This window comes from Oncorhynchus gorbuscha, unplaced genomic scaffold (genome assembly GCF_021184085.1).
Source record: "Oncorhynchus gorbuscha isolate QuinsamMale2020 ecotype Even-year unplaced genomic scaffold, OgorEven_v1.0 Un_scaffold_4145, whole genome shotgun sequence".
In the NCBI taxonomy this organism is placed as follows: domain Eukaryota; kingdom Metazoa; phylum Chordata; class Actinopteri; order Salmoniformes; family Salmonidae; genus Oncorhynchus; species Oncorhynchus gorbuscha.
In genome coordinates, this window is record NW_025748233.1 from 7,794 (window position 1) to 26,475 (window position 18,682).

Consider the following 18,682-nt stretch of genomic DNA (forward strand, 5'->3'; position numbering starts at 1 on the left):
CCAATCAGCTGCAGTCTTCCCCCCACCTGTAGAGATATGCAGCGTGAGCCAATCAGCTGCAGTCTTCCCCCCCACCTGTAGAGATATGCAGCGTGAGCCAATCAGCTGCAGTCTTCCCCCCTCACCTGTAGAGATATGCAGCGTGAGCCAATCAGCTGCAGTCTTCCCCCCGCCTGTAGAGATATGCAGCGTGAGCCAATCAGCTGCAGTCTTCCCCCCACCTGTAGAGATATGCAGCGTGAGCCAATCAGCTGCAGTCTTCCCCCCACCTGTAGAGATATGCAGCGTGAGCCAATCAGCTGCAGTCTTCCCCCCACCTGTAGAGTTATGCAGCATGAGCATCAAACACGGTGTCAACGTGTGATCTTCAAAAGATCCCAACCGCCGTATTAACATAAACATGTATGATACAAGTGAGAAGTCTCAACTTTCCCAAAGCTGAGCTGAGAACAAAGATACCCACAGAGAGACGCATCCCAAAGCCAAGCTGAGAACAAAGATACCCACAGAGAGACGCATCCCAAAGCCAAGCTGAGTCTTCCCGCCTGTAACAAAGATACCCACAGAGACGCATCCCAAAGCCAAGCTGAGAACAAAGATCACAGAGAGACGCATCCCAAAGCCAAGCTGAGAACAAAGATACCCACAGAGAGACGCATCCCAAAGCCAAGCTGAGAACAAAGATACCCACAGAGAGACGCATCCCAAAGCCAAGCTGAGAACAAAGATACCCACAGAGAGACGCATCCCAAAGCCAAGCTGAGAACAAAGATACCCACAGAGAGACGCATCCCAAAGCCAAGCTGAGAACAAAGATACCCACAGAGAGACGCATCCCAAAGCCGAACCGAAAAGAAAACTACCCACAGAGAAATTCATCCTATTTAAACCAACTAAATGCAAATGAAGCTGTGAGCAACACAATCAGCACACATTCATATTTACATCACAAATCAATGAAACAGATTTAAAATGGAGCCCCCTTATCTGCCTTGCTTTGTTGTCTGGCTTAACTCTCTTGAGTTTGGGCATTAGAAACAAGACGAGGGAAATAAACCACTTATCAGAACTCCTTCAATCCCTCTGCCTCTGCCTCTGCCTCTGCCTTGCCTCTGCCTCTGCCTCTGCCTCCTCTGCCTCTGCCTCAGCCTCGGCCTCAGCCTCTGCCTCAGCCTCAGCCTCTGCCTCTGCCTCAACCTCTGCCCGGATGGCTATAAGCAGGTGTCACAGAAAGTTTATAGGGTGCATGAAAACAGCCATGAGAATAATGGAGTGTGAGAAGAGGCTTTCTCTCTGAGAGTTAGGGAGAGTCACTCTCCTTCCTTCCCTCTGAGAGTTAGGGAGAGTCACTCTCCTTCCTTCGCTCTGAGATTTAGGGAGAGTCAAGCTACCCTCTGAGAGTTAGGGAGAGTCAAGCTACCCTCTGAGAGTTAGGGAGAGTCAAGCTACCCTCTCAGAGTTAGGGAGAGTCAAGCTACCCTCTGAGAGTTAGGGAGAGTCAAGCTACCCTCTGAGAGTTAGGGAGAGTCAAGCTACCCTCTCAGAGTTAGGGAGAGTCAAGCTACCCTCTGAGAGTTAGGGAGAGTCAAGCTACCCTCTGAGAGTTAGGGAGAGTCAAGCTACCCTCTGAGAGTTAGGGAGAGTCAAGCTACCCTCTGAGAGTTAGGGAGAGTCAAGCTACCCTCTGAGAGTTAGGGAGAGTCAAGCTACCCTCTGAGAGTTAGGGAGAGTCAAGCTACCCTCTGAGAGTTAGGGAGAATCACGCTCCTTCCTTCCCTCTGAGAGTTAGGGAGAGTCACGCTCCTTCCTTCCCTCTGAGAGTTAGGGAGAATCACGCTCCTTCCTTCCCTCTGAGAGTTAGGGAGAATCACGCTCCTTCCTTCCCTCTGAGAGTTAGGGAGAATCACGCTCCTTCCTTCGCTCTGAGAGTTAGGGAGAATCACGCTCCTTCCTTCCCTCTGAGAGTTAGGGAGAATCACGCTCCTTCCTTCCCTCTGAGAGTTAGGGAGAATCACGCTCCTTCCTTCCCTCTGAGAGTTAGGGAGAATCACGCTCCTTCCTTCCCTCTGAGAGTTAGGGAGAATCACGCTCCTTCCTTCCCTCTGAGAGTTAGGGAGAATCACGCTCCTTCCTTCCCTCTGAGAGTTAGGGAGAATCACGCTCCTTCCTTCCCTCTGAGAGTTAGGGAGAATCACGCTCCTTCCTTCCCTCTGAGAGTTAGGGAGAATCACGCTCCTTCCTTCCCTCTGAGTGTCAGGGAGAGTCACGCTCCTCTGAGGACCTGACCTTTTAGAGAGAAGAGGAGGGGATCAATTGCAAGCCCTGGTAGACACAACAGGTGTTTACTGATTGATAATTGATGGAGACAATAAGAACTGCAGGGACATGGATGCTTTTGTTGTCTCTCTCATGTTTTTCCCAAAGAGCAACACGGCTTGGTTTATAGTTTCTGACTTATCCAAAAAGACCAAGGCCTCAGAATTGTATAACAGAGATCCTTCTAGCTGTCTGGGGGTGATAGATCCAAAGGAAAATATCTTTAGAAATGCTCAACCCAATATTCTGACCTACAACACCACGCTCCATTATTCTGAACTACTACACCACGCACCATTATTCTGACCTACAACACCACGCTCCATTATTCTGACCTACAACACCACGCTCCATTATTCTGAACCTCAACACCACGCTCCATTATTCTGAACTACAACACCACGCTCCATTATTCTGAACTACAACACCACGCTCCATTATTCTGACCTACAACACCATGCTCCATTATTCTGAACTACAACACCACGCTCCATTATTCTGACCTACAACACCATGCTCCATTATTCTAAACGACAGCACCACGCTCCATTATTCTGAACTACAACACCACGCTCCATTATTCTGACCTACAACACCATGCTCCATTATTCTAAACGACAGCACCACGCTCCATTATTCTGACCTACAACACCACGCTCCATTATTCTGAACCTCAACACCACGCTCCATTATTCTGAACTACAACACCACGCTCCATTATTCTAAACGACAGCACCACGCTCCATTATTCTGAACGACAACACCACGCTCCATTATTCTAAACTACAACACCCTGCTCCATTACTCTGAACTACTACAACATCACACTCCATTATTCTAAACTACAACACCATGCTCCATTATTCTAAACTACAACACCACGCTCCATTATTCTGACCTACAACACCACGCTCCATTATTCTGAACCTCAACACCACGCTCCATTATTCTGAACTACAACACCACGCTCCATTATTCTGAACTACAACACCACGCTCCATTATTCTGACCTACAAACACCACGCTCCATTATTCTGAACTACAACACCACGCTCCATTATTCTGACCTACAACACCACGCTCCATTATTCTAAACGACAGCACCACGCTCCATTATTCTAACCTACAACACCACGCTCCATTATTCTGAACCTCAACACCACGCTCCATTATTCTGAACTACAACACCACGCTCCATTATTCTAAACGACAGAACCACGCTCCATTATTCTGAACGACAACACCACGCTCCATTATTCTAAACTACAACACCCTGCTCCATTACTCTGAACTACTACAACACCACGCTCCATTATTCTAAACTACAACACCCTGCTCCATTATTCTGAACTACTACAACACCACGCTCCATTATTCTAAACTACAACACCCTGCTCCATTATTCTGAACTACTACAACACCACGCTCCATTATTCGGAATGACTACACCACGCTCCATTATTTTGAACTACAACACCATGCTCCATTGTTCTAAACTACAACATCACGCTCCATTATTTCTAAACTACAACATCACACTCCATTATTCTAAACTACAACACCATGCTCCATTATTCTAAACTACAACACCACACTCCATTATTCTAAACTACAACACCACGCTCCATTATTCTGAACTACAACACCACGCTCCATTATTCTGACCTACAACACCACGCTCCATTATTCTGAACCTCAACACCACGCTCCATTATTCTGAACTACAACACCACGCTCCATTATTCTAAACTACAACACCACACTCCATTATTCTAAATGACAACACCACGCTCCATTATTCTAAACTACAACACCCTGCTCCATTACTCTGAACTACTACAACACCACGCTCCATTATTCTAAACTACAACACCCTGCTCCATTATTCTGAACTACTACAACACCACGCTCCATTATTCTAAACTACAACACCCTGCTCCATTATTCTGAACTACTACAACACCACGCTCCATTATTCTAAACTACAACACCCTGCTCCATTATTCTGAACTACTACAACACCACGCTCCATTATTCTAAACTACAACACCCTGCTCCATTATTCTGAACTACTACAACATCACGCTCCATTATTCTAAACTACAACACCCTGCTCCATTATTCTGAACTACTACAACACCACGCTCCATTATTCTAAACTACAACACCCTGCTCCATTATTCTGAACTACTACAACACCACGCTCCATTATTCTAAACTACAACACCCTGCTCCATTATTCTGAACTACTACAACATCACGCTCCATTATTCTAAACTACAACACCCTGCTCCATTATTCTGAACTACTACAACACCACGCTCCATTATTCTAAACTACAACACCCTGCTCCATTATTCTGAACTACTACAACACCACGCTCCATTATTTCTAAACTACAACATCACGCTCCATTATTCTGAACTACTACAACACCACGCTCCATTATTTCTAAACTACAACCTCACGCTCCATTATTTCTAAACTACAACATCACGCTCCATTATTCTAAACTACAACACCACGCTCCATTATTCTGAACTACTACACCACACTCCATTATTCTGAACTACAACACCCTGCTCCATTATTCTAAACTACTACACCACGCTCCATTATCCTGAACTACAGCACCACGCTCCATTATTCTGAACTACAACACCCTGCTCCATTATTCTGAACTACTACACCACGCTCCATTATTCTGAACTACTACACCACGCTCCATTATTCTGAACTACTACACCACACTCCATTATTCTGAACTACTACACCCTGCTCCATTATTCTGAACTACTACACCCTGCTCCATTATTCTGAACTACTACACCACACTCCATCTGTCTCCCTACTGCTGGGCAGTAACAGACACACTCCATCTCTCTCTTTTGATCTATCTCTCTCTCTCTCTTCATATTGCTACCTCATACATCATCTAGGAACTGCAAAGGGCTGAGAGATTGTGATGACGTGATCCATCATTGCTTTTATGTGTCTGTGCGGTGGTGGACCTGTTGTCACAAGCAACACCAGGGCTGTTATCACTAGCAACACCAGGGCTGTTATCACCAGCAACACCAGGGCTGTTATCACTAGCAACACCAGGGCTGTTATCACCAGCAACACCAGGGCTGTTATCACTAGCAACACCAGGGCTGTTATCACTAGCAACACCAGGGCTGTTAGTACCAGCAACACCAGGGCTCTTATCACTAGCAACACCAGGGCTGTTATCACCAGTAACACCAGGGCTGTTATCACTAGCAACACCAGGGCTGTTATCACCAGCAACACCAGGGCTGTTATCCTTAGCAACACCAGGGCTTGCAGCCTGTACAGAGGCCAATGGCCAATGTAATATCCTCCATGTCAATAACATGTGTGGCTAGGAGGTCCTTCTGTAGCTCAGTTGGTAGAGCATGGCGCTTGTAACGCCAGGGTAGTGGGTTCAATTCCCAGGACCACCCATACGTAGAATGTATGCACACATGACTGTAAGTCGCTTTGGATAAAAGCGTCTGCTAAATGGCATATATTATTATTATTATTATTATTATTATTAGAATAACGCCTGGCTGACAGATACCCAGCCTAAACCCCAGAGTTAGGCCTCAGTGAGGGAATACCCAGCCTAAACCCCAGAGTTAGGCCTCAGTGAGGGAATACCCAGCCTAAACCCCAGAGTTAGGCCTCAGTGAGGGAATACCCAGCCTAAACCCAGAAGAGTTAGGCCTCAGTGAGGGAATACCCAGCCTAAACCCCAGAGTTAGGCCTCAGTGAGGGAATACCCAGCCTAAACCCCAGAGTTAGGCCTCAGTGAGGGAATACCCAGCCTAAACCCCAGAGTTAGGCCTCAGTGAGGGAATACCCAGCCTAAACACCAGAGTTAGGCCTCAGTGAGGGAATACCCAGCCTAAACCCCAGAGTTAGGCCTCAGTGAGGGAATACCCAGCCTAAACCCCAGAGTTAGGCCTCAGTGAGGGAATACCCAGCCTAAACCCCAGAGTTAGGCCTCTCAGTAAACCCAGAAGAGTTAGGCCTCAGGAATACCCAGCCTAAACCCAGAGTTAGGCCTCAGTGAGGAATACCCAGCCTAAACCCCAGAGTTAGGCCTCAGTGAGGAATACCCAGCCTAAACCCCAGAGTTAGGCCTCAGTGAGGAATGCCTAAACCCCAGAGTTAGGCCTCAGTGAGGGAATACCCAGCCTAAACCCCAGAGTTAGGCCTCAGTGAATACCCAGCCTAAACACCAGAGTTAGGCCTCAGTGAGGGAATACCCAGCCTAAACACCAGAGTTAGGCCTCAGTGAGGAATACCCAGCCTAAACCCCAGTGTTAGGCCTCAGTGAGGGGCCTAAACCCCAGAGTTAGGGTACCCAGCCTAAACCCAGAAGAGTTAGGCCTCAGTGAGGAAGCCTAAACATGGACTGTGGGGAATTAGCCTAAACCCCAGAGTTAGGCCTCAGTGAGGGAATAATCTAAACCCCAAAGTTAGGCCTTGAGGGAATACCCAGCCTAAACCCCAGAGTTAGGCCTGTGAGGAATACCCAGCCTAAACCCCAGAGTTAGGCCTCAGTGAGGAATACCCAGCCTAAACCCCAGAGTTAGGCCTCAGTGAGGGAATACCCAGCCTAAACCCCAGAGTTAGGCCTCAGTGAGGGAATACCCAGCCTAAACCCCAGAGTTAGGCCTCAGTGAGGGAATACCCAGCCTAAACACCAGAGTTAGGCCTCAGTGAGGGAATACCCAGCCTAAACCCCAGAGTTAGGCCTCAGTGAGGGAATACCCAGCCTAAACCCCATTTCACAACAATACCCATCTAAAAAGTTAGGCCTCAGTGGCAGCCTAAACCCCAGAGTTAGGCCTCAGTGGAATACCCAGCCTAAACACCAGAGTTAGGCCTCAGTGGTACGCAGCCTAAACCCCAGAGTTAGGCCTCAGTGAGGGAATACCCAGCCTAAACCCCAGAGTTAGGCCTCAGTGAAGGACTGGGAAAGGGTGTGTAGTTTTTTTCTTCTGTGAATCATCTTCACGGTCAAAAACCTGCTTCCTGATGTCTTGCATTACCTCCCACTCTAAGGCCTTGCCTTTAGCTCAGTGGGCTAACACAGTGAAGGACTGGGAGAGGGTGGTAGGAGAAACACAGACACTGTTACAAACCACACAGTAGAACCTAACATGGACTGTGGTGTTATTTAATCAAATCAAATTGTATTTGTCACATAGACGTGTTAATAACCAGATGTTATTGCGGTTGTAGCGACATACATGTGTTTCTAGCTCTAACAGTGCAGTAATATCTAACCATTTCACAACAATACACACACATCTAAAGTAAAGGCGTGGCAGGGTAGCCTAGTGGTTAGAGGCAGGGTAGCCTAGTGGTTAGAGGCAGGGTAGCCTAGTGGTTAGAGGCAGGTAGCCTAGTGGTTAGAGGCAGGGTAGCCTAGTGGTTAGAGGCAGGTAGCCTAGTGGTTAGAGGCAGGTAGCCTAGTGGTTAGAGGCAGGGTAGCCGAGTGGTTAGAGGCAGGGTAGCCTAGTGGTTAGAGGCAGGTAGCCTAGTGGTTAGAGGCAGGTAGCCTAGTGGTTAGAGGCAGGTAGCCTAGTGGTTAGAGGCAGGTAGCCTAGTGGTTAGAGGCAGGGTAGCCTAGTGGTTAGAGGCAGGTAGCCTAGTGGTTAGAGGCAGGGTAGCCTAGTGGTTAGAGGAAGGGTAGCCTAGTGGTTAGAGACAGGTAGCCTAGTGGTTAGAGGCAGGGTAGCCTTGTGATTAGGGAGAGACGAAGGTTGAAAGTCATGCGTCCTCCGATACACAACCCAACCAAGACGCACTGCTTCTTAACACAGCGCACATCCAACCCGGAAGCCAGCCGCACCAATGTGTCGGAGGAAACACCGTGCACCTGGCAACCTTGGTTAGCGCGCACTGAGCCAGGCCCGCCACAGGAGTCGCTGGTGCGCGATGAGACAAGGACATCCCTACCGGCAAAACCCTCCCTAACCCGGACGACGCTAGGCCAATTGTGCTGCAAAAAATACTTTACTAATGATCACTTAAATGGTTTATTAATGTGGGAGTAATGATTAATAAATGTTGAACACCTACATTATAAATGGCTCCCGATTGGTTCATAATGGACCCTTAAAATAAAGTGTTACCCAGTTGGGTGTTGTATGTCCTCTCTGTTCCTAACCTATATTAAGTGAGGTTGGGTGTTCCTAACCTATATTAAGTGAGGTTGGGTGTTCCTAACCTATATTAAGTGAGGTTGGGTGTTCCTAACCTATATTAAGTGAGGTTGGGTGTTCCTAACCTATATTAAGTGAGGTTGGGTGTTCCTAACCTATATTAAGTGAGGTTGGGTGTTCCTAACCTATATTAAGTGAGGTTGGGTGTTCCTAACCTATATTAAGTGAGGTTGGGTGTTGTGTGTCCTCTCTGTTCCTAACCTATATTAAGTGAGGTTGGGTGTTGTGTGTCCTCTCTGTACCTAACCTATATTAAGTGAGGTTGGGTGTTTTATGTCCTCTCTGTTCCTAACCTATATTAAGTGAGGTTGGGTGTTGTACATCCTCTCTGTACCTAACCTATATTAAGTGAGGTTGGGTGTTGTATGTCCTCTCTGTACCTAACCTATATTAAGTGAGGTTGGGTGTTTTATGTCCTCTCTGTTCCTAACCTATATTAAGTGAGGTTGGGTGTTGTATGTCCTCTCTGTACCTAACCTATATTAAGTGAGGTTGGGTGTTGTGTGTCCTCTCTGTTCCTAACCTATATTAAGTGAGGTTGGGTGTTGTATGTCCTCTCTGTACCTAACCTATATTAAGTGAGGTTGGGTGTTGTGTGTCCTCTCTGTTCCTAACCTATATTAAGTGAGGTTGGGTGTTGTATGTCCTCTCTGTACCTAACCTATATTAAGTGAGGTTGGGTGTTCCTAACCTATATTAAGTGAGGTTGGGTGTTCCTAACCTATATTAAGTGAGGTTGGGTGTTGTGTGTCCTCTCTGTTCCTAACCTATATTAAGTGAGGTTGGGTGTTGTGTGTCCTCTCTGTACCTAACCTATATTAAGTGAGGTTGGGTGTTTTATGTCCTCTCTGTTCCTAACCTATATTAAGTGAGGTTGGGTGTTGTACATCCTCTCTGTACCTAACCTATATTAAGTGAGGTTGGGTGTTGTATGTCCTCTCTGTACCTAACCTATATTAAGTGAGGTTGGGTGTTTTATGTCCTCTCTGTTCCTAACCTATATTAAGTGAGGTTGGGTGTTGTATGTCCTCTCTGTACCTAACCTATATTAAGTGAGGTTGGGTGTTGTGTGTCCTCTCTGTTCCTAACCTATATTAAGTGAGGTTGGGTGTTGTATGTCCTCTCTGTACCTAACCTATATTAAGTGAGGTTGGGTGTTGTGTGTCCTCTCTGTTCCTAACCTATATTAAGTGAGGTTGGGTGTTGTATGTCCTCTCTGTACCTAACCTATATTAAGTGAGGTTGGGTGTTGTATGTCCTCTCTGTACCTAACCTATATTAAGTGAGGTTGGGTGTTGTGTGTCCTCTCTGTTCCTAACCTATATTAAGTGAGGTTGGGTGTTGTGTGTCCTCTCTGTTCCTAACCTATATTAAGTGAGGTTGGGTGTTTTATGTCTCTGTTCTCTGTACATCCTCTCTGTACCTAACCTATATTAAGTGAGGTTGGGTGTTGTATGTCCTCTCTGTACCTAACCTATATTAAGTGAGGTTGGGTGTTTTATGTCCTCTCTGTTCCTAACCTATATTAAGTGAGGTTGGGTGTTGTATGTCCTCTCTGTACCTAACCTATATTAAGTGAGGTTGGGTGTTGTGTGTCCTCTCTGTTCCTAACCTATATTAAGTGAGGTTGGGTGTTGTATGTCCTCTCTGTACCTAACCTATATTAAGTGAGGTTGGGTGTTGTGTGTCCTCTCTGTTCCTAACCTATATTAAGTGAGGTTGGGTGTTGTATGTCCTCTCTGTACCTAACCTATATTAAGTGAGGTTGGGTGTTGTATGTCCTCTCTGTACCTAACCTATATTAAGTGAGGTTGGGTGTTGTGTGTCCTCTCTGTTCCTAACCTATATTAAGTGAGGTTGGGTGTTGTGTGTCCTCTCTGTTCCTAACCTATATTAAGTGAGGTTGGGTGTTTTATGTCCTCTCTGTTCCTAACCTATATTAAGTGAGGTTGGGTGTTGTGTGTCCTCTCTGTACCTAACCTATATTAAGTGAGGTTGGGTGTTGTGTGTCCTCTCTGTTCCTAACCTATATTAAGTGAGGTTGGGTGTTGTGTGTCCTCTCTGTACCTAACCTATATTAAGTGAGGTTGGGTGTTGTGTGTCCTCTCTGTACCTAACCTATATTAAGTGAGGTTGGGTGTTTTATGTCCTCTCTGTACCTAACCTATATTAAGTGAGGTTGGGTGTTGTGTGTTGTACCTGTCCTCTCTGTACCTAACCTATATTAAGTGAGGTTGGGTGTTGTGTGTCCTCTCTGTACCTAACCTATATTAAGTGAGGTTGGGTGTTGTGTGTCCTCTCTGTACCTAACCTATATTAAGTGAGGTTGGGTGTTGTGTGTCCTCTCTGTACCTAACCTATATTAAGTGAGGTTGGGTGTTGTGTGTCCTCTCTGTACCTAACCTATATTAAGTGAGGTTGGGTGTTGTGTGTCCTCTCTGTACCTAACCTATATTAAGTGAGGTTGAATGTTGTGTGTCCTCTCTGTACCTAACCTATATTAAGTGAGGTTGGGTGTTGTGTGTCCTCTCTGTACCTAACCTACATTAAGTGAGGTTGGGTGTTGTGTGTCCTCTCTGTACCTAACCTATATTAAGTGAGGTTGGGTGTTGTATGTCCTCTCTGTACCTAACCTATATTTAGTGAGGTTGGGTGTTGTGTGTCCTCTCTGTACCTAACCTATATTAAGTGAGGTTGGGTGTTGTATGTCCTCTCTGTACCTAACCTATATTAAGTGAGGTTGGGTGTTTTATGTCCTCTCTGTACCTAACCTATATTAAGTGAGGTTGGGTGTTGTGTGTCCTCTCTGTACCTAACCTATATTAAGTGAGGTTGGGTGTTGTGTGTCCTCTCTGTACCTAACCTATATTAAGTGAGGTTGGGTGTTGTGTGTCCTCTCTGTTCCTAACCTATATTAAGTGAGGTTGGGTGTTTTATGTCCTCTCTGTTCCTAACCTATATTAAGTGAGGTTGGGTGTTGTGTGTCCTCTCTGTACCTAACCTATATTAAGTGAGGTTGGGTGTTGTATGTCCTCTCTGTTCCTAACCTATATTAAGTGAGGTTGGGTGTTCCTAACCTATATTAAGTGAGGTTGGGTGTTGTATGTCCTCTCTGTACCTAACCTATATTAAGTGAGGTTGGGTGTTGTGTGTCCTCTCTGTACCTAACCTATATTAAGTGAGGTTGGGTGTTGTGTGTCCTCTCTGTAACCTGAGGTTGGGTGTTGTGTGTCCTCTGTACCTAACCTATATTAAGTGAGGTTGGGTGTTGTGTGTCCTCTCTGTTCCTAACCTATATTAAGTGAGGTTGGGTGTTGTACGTCCTCTCTGTACCTAACCTATATTAAGTGAGGTTGGGTGTTGTGTGTCCTCTCTGTACCTAACCTATATTAAGTGAGGTTGGGTGTTGTATGTCCTCTCTGTACCTAACCTATATTAAGTGAGGTTGGGTACCTAACCTATATTAAGTGAGGTTGGGTGTTGTACATCCTCTCTGTACCTAACCTATATTAAGTGAGGTTGGGTGTTGTGTGTCCTCTCTGTACCTAACCTATATTAAGTGAGGTTGGGTGTTGTGTGTCCTCTCTGTACCTAACCTTTATTAAGTGAGGTTGGGTGTTTTATGTCCTCTCTGTACCTAACCTATATTAAGTGAGGTTGGGTGTTTTATGTCCTCTCTGTACCTAACCTATATTAAGTGAGGTTGGGTGTTGTGTGTCCTCTCTGTACCTAACCTATATTAAGTGAGGTTGGGTGTTGTACATCCTCTCTGTACCTAACCTATATTAAGTGAGGTTGGGTGTTGTGTGTCCTCTCTGTACCTAACCTATATTAAGTGAGGTTGGGTGTTTTATGTCCTCTCTGTTCCTAACCTATATTAAGTGAGGTTGGGTGTTGTGTGTCCTCTCTGTACCTAACCTATATTAAGTGAGGTTGGGTGTTGTGTGTCCTCTCTGTACCTAACCTATATTAAGTGAGGTTGGGTGTTGTGTGTCCTCTCTGTACCTAACCTATATTAAGTGAGGTTGGGTGTTGTGTGTCCTCTCTGTACCTAACCTATATTAAGTGAGGTTGGGTGTTGTATGTCCTCTCTGTACCTAACCTATATTAAGTGAGGTTGGGTGTTGTGTGTCCTCTCTGTTCCTAACCTATATTAAGTGAGGTTGGGTGTTGTGTGTCCTCTCTGTACCTAACCTATATTAAGTGAGGTTGTGACAACGCCGTCACTGTCCTGTAGCCACTGGCCTAGTTGTCACCTGCCGACTACCTGTGATTCGACACACAGCTGTGTTTTTTTTTTTGACCCAGAAAATAATGGACATTCAATGATAAATGGCGGCCATTATTGAAGTGTCATTTTCCTCTTAGTGTGGCTCCATTCTTACACCAGTCTCTAAAAGGTGGCCTTCTGCAGGTGCTTGTGATATTACAATAGATGCTTCTTCACCACCTACTGTGTTCCTCCACGTTCTCCTTTATGTCATCTAGCCACCTGGACCAACAGATGTTGATCGTTAATATTAATATATTTGGTATTTTGTATCCGGTCACTGTGGCCTAGTTTTTTTTATTTTTTTTTATTCATTATTATTCAAATTATTCTTAAATGAAGCCGTAACTTTATATTTGAATGGCAGCTGAAGGAGTAATTAAAATCTAATTTGCCTTTCAAAACAAGTTTGTCGCCGGAGCCTTCATGTTTGGTTACTTAGTTGTAATGACTGAGTGTGTGTGTGTGTGTGTGTGTGTGTGTGTGTGTGTGTGTGTGTGTGTGTGTGTGTGTGTGTGTGTGTGTGTGTGTGTGTGTGTGTGTGTGTGTGTGTGTGTGTGTGTGTGTGTGTGTGTGTGTGTGTGTGTGTGTGTGTGTGTGTGTGTGTGTGTGTGTGTGTGTTAGTCTGGCCATAAGGAATGAAAATGAGATCAGAGTGGGGAAAATATGCAGGCAATTAACTTTAGATGGAAATGGCTTTCTCCCGGGCGACGATAAACAGCACTTAGTTGCAGAGACATTTACCCCATTAGGTAGCCACCAATTCCTCTCCCTGGAATACCTCTTAGTCTAATCAATGTGGACTGGTTCACAAGGGGGACAAATATTTCCACTCGGAACATTTTTCTTTGGCACTTAAAGCCAAGGATTTTTCTGGAAGTAAGAGTGTCTTATTTACAAATAATGGAAGGAATAAAATGTGGGATGGAGATGTTTTACTGTAACTGAGGGGTGTGGCTATGGTATAGGTATCTGTTATTACGCTCACTGACTCTATACCCTCTGGGTCTAGGAGTGGAACTGAAGATTAAATGGAATGCCATTGTCCAGAGAGTTCTAAATGTTCTGTAGTATTCTAAATGTTCTGCAGTATTCTAAATGTTCTGTAGGGTTGTAAATGTTCCTTCGTATTCTAAATGTTCCATAGGGTTCTAAATGTTCTGCAGTGTTCTAAATGTCCTGTAGTGTTCTAAATGTTCCATAGGGCTCTAAATTTTCCGTATCATTCTAAATGTTCTGCGGGATTCTAAATGTTTCAGTGTTTCAACCAGATGGATCTTCCTCATTCATTGGCTGGAGTGATTATGATTGGTCAGAGGGTTGGGAGGGGTGTTAGAGGGAGTCTGGTGGGGTGATCATTGATCCAGGGTCCGTAAGGACTTAGTCTCACCCATCCATCACTCCCCACTGCCAGGTCCTGGGAATGATTCCTCCTCCCTGCCCAGGGGGGAGACGGGGAGAGAGCAGGTGAGAAGAGAGGGTGAAGACAGAGTGAGTGATTGTAGATTGAGTGCAGGAAAAACTCAGAAGGGTAAAAAAAGCCTGAAGTCATAACTTCAGTGTTCCACATAAATGAACATCAGTTCTCCTTCGTTGTTGTTTTGGTCCAGGCTCTCCTCCGGAGGGCTGAATGGATCCTACAAGGACCTGGAGAGTTAATGAATAGGTCTGGCTGGATAAAGATGGCTGGATGAGGCCCTGTACCGTTTCTGAAGATGCTGTTTAATTAGTGTTGAATCCCCTGTTAAAGACCAGAGCAAAGTCTCCCTTTGATCCAAAGGTAATTAGATATTGACATTTATCATTTGCTGATCCAATATTATCTGGAACAGCCTCTTCAAAGGGAACTTCCAGAAGGAGTCATCAATGTAATGTTATGTAGGAGGAGGAGCTGCAGGCCTCCAGTGTGTGTGCACAGTATGTGGTCGGGGTGTTTGTGTGGTCGGGGGGGGGGTGTCGGTGTGGGTGGGTGTGGTCAGGGGGGTGATCGGTGTGGGTGTGTGTGGTCGGGGTGTTTGTGTGGTCGGAGGGGGGGTGATCGGTGTGGGTGTGTGTGGTCGGAGGGGGGGGGGTGTGTGTGGTTCGGGGGGGGGGGTGTATGCGGTCGGGGGGGGTGTGTGTGGTTGGGGGTGTGTGTATGCGGTCGGGGGGGTGTGTGTGGTTGGGGTGTGTGTATGCGGTCGGGGGGGTGTGTGTGGTTGGGGTGTGTGTATGCGGTCGGGGGTGTGTGTGTGTGCACAGTATGTGTTAATCCATGCCTGTGAGAGTCCCCATAGAGCTCTGGTCAAGAGAAGTACTCTATAGGGAACAGGGTGTTATTTGGGATACACGGACTGTTATATCATACTGTAGAGTGGTGGGAAACTTCACCTGGCCACAGACAGACTGTTATAACATACTGTACACTGATGAGAAACTTCACTTGGCCACAGACATACTGTACACTGATGAGAAACTTCACCTGGCCACAGACAGACTGTTATATCATACTGTACACTGATGAGAAACTTCACCTGGCCACAGACAGACTGTTATAACATACTGTACACTGATGAGAAACTTCACCTGGCCACAGACAGACTGTACACTGATGAGAAACTTCACCTGGCCACAGACAGACTGTTATAACATACTGTGAGAAACAGTTCACCTGGCCACAGACATACTGTACACTGATGAGAAACTTCACCTGGCCACAGACAGACTGTTATATCATACTGTAGAGTGGTGAGAAACTTTACCTGGCCACAGACATACTGTACACTGATGAGAAACTTCACCTGGCCACAGACAGACTGTTATATCATACTGTACAGTGGTGAGAAACTTCACCTGGCCACAGACAGACTGTTATATCATACTGTAGAGTGGTGAGAAACTTCACCTGGCCACAGACAGACTGTTATAACATACTGTACAGTGGTGAGAAACTTCACCTTTAAAACACACACAGTGTTGCCAGAGGATTTTCAAGAACATTCTCTGTAGATTTGATGTGAAAATGAAACAGGTGATGTTGCCTGTCAGAGAACAGAGAAGGGTGATACTGCTTTCAGGAGCATTATCACTGAGGGGTTGAGTTAGAAACCCTATTTCAGCGATTTCCATTTCAAATCCCCTGTTCAAAGTACGTTTCAACAGAAGTGATACAAAGGTACACAGAGGAGTGTCGTTTTCCAAACTATAGATGAATAAGAGCAGGAAGAAAATAAAAACATGACTAAACATTTTGCTACAGATGCGCTTTTTAATTGGACTCGACTTCTCACAGAAGGAAAATAACCCTGCTGGAAATGTCAATTATGTGGATTATAATGAATGGACGCTGTTGTGGGTTGATACATTTATTCGTTAGGGCAAATCAAGTCTGACATTTTTAAGTGGAAATTACAATGTCACATAATGACACAGCAATTTGTATTTTTTAATTTGGCAAATATATTGCAAATAAAAATGGGAATATCACATTTACTCAAGTATTCAGACGTTTTACTCAGTACTTTGTTGAAGCACCTTTTGTCAGCGATTACAGCCTCCAGTCTTCTTGGGTATGACACTCCGAGCTTGGCACAACTGTATTTGGGGAGTTTCTCCCATTCTTCTCTCAAGCTCTGTCAGGTTGGATGGGAAGCGTTGCTGCACAGATATTTTCAGGTTTCTCCACGGATGTTCAATAGAGTTCAAGTCCGGGCTCTGGCAGGGCCTCTGAAGGACAATCAGAGACTTGTCCTGAAGCCACTCCTGCATTGTCTTGGCTGTGTGCTTAGGGTCGTTGTCCTGTTGGAAGGTAAAACCTTCGCCCCAGTCTGAGGTCCTGAGCGCTCTGAAGCAGATTTCCTCATGAAGGATCTCTCTGTACTTTGCTCCGTTCATCTTTCCCTCGATCCTGACCAGTCTCCCAGTCCCTGCCGCTGAAAAATATCGCCATAACAAGATGCTGCCACCACTATGCTTCACTGTAGGGATGGAGCCTGATTTCCTCCAGACTCTTGGCATTCAGGCCAAATAGTTGAAACTTGGTTTCATCAGACCAGAGAATCTAGTTTCTCATGATCTGAGTGTATACTGAGGAGTGGCTTCCGTCTGGCCACTCCTCCTTAAAGGCCTAATTGGTGGAATGTTGCGAGATGGTTGTCCTTCTGGAATGTTCGCCCACAGAAGAACTCTGGAGCTCTGTCAGAGTGACCACCGGGTTTTTTGTCACCTCCCTGACCAAGGCCCTTCTCCCTGATTGCTCAGTTTGGCCGGGTGGCCAGCTGTAGGAAGAGTCTAGGTGGTTACAAACTTCTTCCATTTAAGAATGATGGAGGGCACTGTGTTCTCGGGGACCTTCAATGCTGCAGAAATGTTTTGGTGCCCTTCCCCAGAGCTGTGCCTCGACACAATCCTGTCTCGGAGCTCTACCAACAATTCATTCGACATCATGGCTTGGTTATTTCTCTGACATGCACTGGCATCTGTGAGACCTTTATATAAACAGGTTTGTACCTTTCCAAATCATGTCCAAACAATTGAATTTACCACATGTGGACTCCAATCAAGTTGTAGAAACATCTCAAGGATGATGAATGGAAACAGATCAATTTATAGTCTCATAGAAAAGGGTATAAATAGTTATGCAAATAAGATATTTAATTTTTTTTGTGTTTTGTTTTTTACACATTTTTGCAAATATTTCTAAAAACCTGTTTTCACTCTTTCGTTAGGGGGTATTGTGATGTCATTATGGGGTATTGTGATGTCTTTATGGGGTATTGTGATGTCATTATGGGGTATTGTGATGTCATTATGGGGTATTGTGATGTCATTATGGGGTATTGTGATGTCATTATGTGGGTGATGTCATTATTGTGATGTCATTATGGGGTATTGTGATGTCATTATGGGGGGGTATTGTGATGTCATGATGGGGTATTGTGATGTCATGATGGGGTATTGTGATGTGTGATGTCATGATGGTCATGATGTATTGTGTCATTATGGGGTATTGTGATGGTGATGAAGGAAAACATTATTCAATCCATTTTATGGGGTATTGTGAATTATGGGGTAGGCTGTAATGTAACAAAATGTGGAAAAGTCAAGGTCGTCTGAATACCATAAAATGTTGGCTGCCCACTACACTGTATGTGTGTATATATATATATATATATATATACTGTATATGTATATATATATATATATATATATATATATATATATATATACGTATATGTTGATTCAACGTACAATTGTAAGCTGCAATAGGATTGTGACTTAGCTCAACATTTGAACATTTAGCTCAACCAATATACATTATCAAGCTGAATTGAACATTCACTCAACTTAAGAATTTATTATACCCTATTTGAATATTTCCCGGAGTGGCTTTCCATTCAAGTGAATTGGAGTTATCACACATTCCTGTATTTGTTAGCAACAGACAGTTGTTGTATTCAAAGGCTTTCAGTAGTATGGATGAATAGAATATAATGAATGGTATAGAATGAATAGAATATAATGAATAGAATATAATGAATGGTATAGAATGAATAGAATATAATGAATAGTATAGAATGAATAGAATATAATGAATGGTATAGAATGAATAGAATATAATGAATAGAATATAATGAATGGTATAGAATGAATAGAATATAATGAATAGTATAGAATGAATAGAATATAATGAATAGTATAGAATGAATAGTATAGAATGAATAGAATATAATGAATGGTATAGAATGAATAGAATATAATGAATAGTATAGAATGAATAGAATATAATGAATAGTATAGAATGAATAGAATATAATGAATAGTATAGAATGAATAGTATAGAATGAATAGTATAGAATGAATAGAATAGAAG